The following is a 4,479-nucleotide window of genomic DNA, read 5'->3' as shown; positions in this document are numbered from 1 at the left end:
GAATAATCAAACTTGTCATAATAAAATAATCAAACATACAATAAATGAATAAATAGAATATTTACAAACGGTACAGTAAAATTATTTTATAAAATGCCAAAATATGTATCTATACTTAGTGATTGACTGATAATTATTTTTTTATGTACACGTAATATAATTATTTATTTGTCAATGTAAAGTATTTTTTTTTCAAAATCACAAAATTATTCACAACATATTTGTGTATATCTTCACATCTTTTTTACAAAAGAATATACCACTAGAATAATTAAATTTTTTATAAAAGCATAATTAATTTTTTTCGTTAACACCAAATATATTTTTATGCCACACTAATTATTACAAAATTAATTGCTTCGTTTTAGGAAAAAAATCTATCAGATATTTCATTAATTACATTTGAAATTTTATTTAAAAATTTTAATTTGCTCTTATAATTCTTCCACATTTACCAAGAATTATGTCAAGTTATTTGTACCAAAAGCATTATAATACCACTAAAAATATGAATTATTCTCCACATTCAAGCAATTTTAACATCTAAATTCATTCAAGTAATTTAGAGTCATATGCTTTTTTTTTCCGCTTTCTTCTTCTTCACTCCCTGATACTACGTCTTCTTCTTCTTCTCTTCTTTTTTTTTTTATTACTTTTCACTTTCGTTACCGTCGTCACCACTGTAACACCCTACCACACAGAGCTTTACACCTAGTAAAACAGAGGTGGCGAGACGCTACGACTTCTAAAAATAAAATAGATATATAATATAATATTGGAAGGGACATAATATACGAGGAGCCTTGAAAAATGGGTATAACAAAATCGCGAAATAAAAAGCGCAACGCTCTGGAAACGGAATAACTTGCATGTGAAGAAACCTAAAGTTCATGGGTGTAAATAAGCAAAAAGAGGAAATAAAGAGTCAAGGAACAGAATAACTAGCTCCTAGCTCAGCCTGCGAAGCCAAGGCTGGCCAGAGAATATTTACATACATATATTCGTATCCCAAAATACCCAAAATACAAAGGTAAAACCTTAACTCTCCTTAAACCTCGAAGAGGGACAAAATAAACAAGTTTCTTAGAGAGAAAGCTATATATATAATATATATATATATATATATACATCTAAAACATCAACACATTATGGGGGGTGAGAACCGGAGGTTCTCAGCATAGTAAAGGTGCCACGCACATCATATATAAGGTCTTGGGAATGCCAGAGGCAATCCTAGAGCGCCGACACTCAGTAATAAAGCTTAATTCTAAACAGAAGCCATGAAAAGGGTAGGTGTTCTAAGGAATACTAAACTTACTTACTTAATCCTAACTTTATTACCAAACCGATCCACCTTTACTCCACTCCTCCATCACCAATGATTTAGCAGAGACAGACAACCAAACAATTTCAAGCACAAGTAGAAAACAGGTACTGCAGGTAGCAAATATAACAATTAGCATAATGTATATTCAGTTAGGCAATCCCAAGTAATCGCAAGCTTACTCTCTCTCTTGAGATGGAAATTCTTGGTACAACTTTAAGAATTGTCTCGGAAACTCTCTTGTATAGAGATTTGGTCTCATCTTCACTCGCCTCTTAACAATTAACAGCTAAAGGTTGAATTCGCTCTATTCCTCTTCCTCGAAGTTTCACCGTCACTGGATTTCAAACAATAACGCCGCGTAGCCCTCAACACTCCTGATTCCTTAGATATGGTCCAACCTGCTTCCTCTACATCACTTAATCCTTAACCTTCAAGAGCCTAATCGCTCCTCTAAGTTAACTAAATATCGCCCCGTCTCAACAACTAATAGTCTTCGACTAATCATCGACTTGGACCTCATGATTATTGAAACTTGTCATGCACCACGAACGAATATTACATATTAATAGTATGCAAGGAAGTTAGAAATTCAACTGCTAGTTCTTAATTACCTCGGGTCTATAAATCAGATTCAGTTGCATCCCGTCATTTCCTGTGTGGACAATTTCAAGATACATGCCCTGACCTCTCGCACTTGTAACATACACCTAGCCCGACTCTGCATGGTCTGTTCGGATGGTATTTCTTGCATCTTGGGCACCTTAAGTCATTTGGTTGAGTACTTGTTTGCCCTTCTGAATTCGAATCCAGACGGTTGTCGTTCCGTCGGTCATTGTTCTGGCGTTGAGAACGTGAAGTGACAAAATGATTCTTTTTGAAATTTTGGCTCCTAGGTGTAATCTTTCCATTTTTCTTTGTGAAGGGTTCCCGGCGATTACTCCTTGCTACCTCAGTCCTCCTTGAGCTTTCTCCTGTTGTCTGTCCCATGTTAACTTGCTCTGGATAACCCACTCATACCCCTTGTACTTGGAACATTATTTCCACCTTTATATTCATTACAACCATCGTTGCCAATTCCAGCTTGTGGTTCCATCCCATCCATCACTTGGATGGTCACAGCAGCAACAGCACCAATGGCAACAACAACACTCGTCATTGCGGTCACGATATCAGTCAAACTACCTACCGGTATGGTTACCTCATTAGCTCTCCGTCTTCAACCTCGATTAGGCTCACGACCGCGCCCACGAGATTCCATTTGGTTCCAATTCACACCAAACAAGTGATATCAAGGTGATTAGTCTCAATATCTCAAGTCCAGTATTTCAAAGTCCCAAATGCATGCTCATGAGCATTCATGCCACATATGTTAGTTAGATACTCTAAATAGCATGTATAGACACCCAAAGTATGCCCAGAAGCATAGTCAGTCCGTCTCTCAAGCTCTACAGGAATGAACTGCTCTGATACCATAATGTAACACCCTACTACACAAACTTTACACCTAGGATGTAAAACAGAGGTGGCAAGGCGCTAAGACTTCTTAAAATAAAATAGATACATAATATAATATTGGAAGGGATATAATATATGAGGAGCCTTGAAAAATGGGTAAAATAAAATCGCGAAATAAAAAGCGCAACGCTCCGGAAATGGAATAACTTGCGTGTGAAGAAACCTAAAGTTCATGGGTGTAAATAAGCAAAAAGAGGAAATAAAGAGTCAAGGAACAGAATAACTAGCTCCTAGCTTAGCCTACGAAGCGAAGGCAGGCCGGAGAATATTTACATACATATATTCATATCCCAAAATACCCAAAATACAAAGGTAAAACCTTAACTCTCCTTAAACCTCGAAGAGGGACAATATATATATATACATATAAGCTACATAGCAAAAGAAACAAGAAACCGCTCCGCTTCAGGAATCCAGACGCCTAGTGAGGTGCCTCTCGACCTGCATCTGAAACAACAACACAGTATTGGTGAGAATTGGAGGTTCTCAGCATGGTAAGGGTATCACGCACATAATATATATAAGGTCCAGGGAATGCCAGAGGCAATCCTAGAACACCGACACTCAGTTATAAAGCTTAATTCTAAACAAAAGCCATAAAAAGGGTAGGTGTTCTAAGGAATACTAAACTTACTTACTTAATCCTAACTTTATTACCAAACCGATCCACCTTTCCTCTGCTCCTCCATCACAAATGATTTAGCAGAGACAGACAACCAAACAATTTCAAGCACAAGTAGAAAACAGGTAGTGCAGGTAGCAAATATAACAGTTAGCATAATATATATTCAGTTAGTCAATCCCAAGTAATGCAAAGTAGACAAAACAAACAGAATGCACATGATGTATGCTTGTCCTATGGCTGATGAGGCTCATCTGTCGGTTATCCAGCCAATCCGACAAGTCTGAAACCCTTAGACTGTCCCTCATCGCGCATCCCCATGAGTCTATGCATAGATTTTCTTATTTCATTTATAATTCATACATTCATTCATTCATATATAACTTACTCAATGGGGGATATCCATTCCCGAGGATTTATACGTGCCCGGTCACCCTTACGATGTAGGGTCAACAGAGTATCGAGTTTCAACCTGGAACACGTGGTGGCAAGCCACGGTTCTGTTACCCAGGGAAACTCGTATCTCAGATATCATTAATTTCATAAGCCGCATAATATTCATAACCATTCATATTCATCATGTAATCATTCATCATAGCCATGGCATCATAACTTCTTTTAACCTTCACATCATTCTCTTATAATTCATCATGTTTACCTCTTTTCTTCATTCCCAAGTTACCTCAATTTCCTAGCTTCAATTAATTACTAAGCTTACTAATAAGATCTAGGGTTAAAAGGATAAAAATAGAGGTTTAGAGGTTCGAAACCATGTTTGAATCTTAAAAATACAAGTGCTGGAAAAACAGAGTGTGTGCGGACGCACACAGGTATGCGTGCGCACGTTCGTGAAAGGTAGAGTGTGTGCGTGCGCACGAATGCGTGCGTGCACACACCAACCAGGAACTACCTAGTGTGCGTGCGCCTCACCTATGCGAGCGCCACCAGTAGAAAGCATACCCCGGTGCGTGCGTGCGCACAAAGGCGTGCGTACGCACAAGTGAAGTTTTTGCTA

General features: G+C 37.8%; 1 pseudogene; it reads right to left on the bottom strand.

The window, feature by feature from the left end:
* Positions 1-1,945: 1,945 nt before the first annotated feature.
* On the bottom strand, positions 1,946-2,585 carry LOC148568982 (uncharacterized; annotated as a pseudogene).
* Between the last annotated feature and the right edge of the window lie 1,894 nt (positions 2,586-4,479).

The sequence above is a fragment of the Arachis ipaensis genome, chromosome B4 (assembly GCF_059453495.1).
Source record: "Arachis ipaensis isolate K30076 ecotype BB chromosome B4, ASM5945349v1, whole genome shotgun sequence".
In the NCBI taxonomy this organism is placed as follows: Eukaryota; Viridiplantae; Streptophyta; class Magnoliopsida; order Fabales; family Fabaceae; genus Arachis; species Arachis ipaensis.
This window is presented reverse-complemented; position numbering and strand designations above follow the sequence as displayed.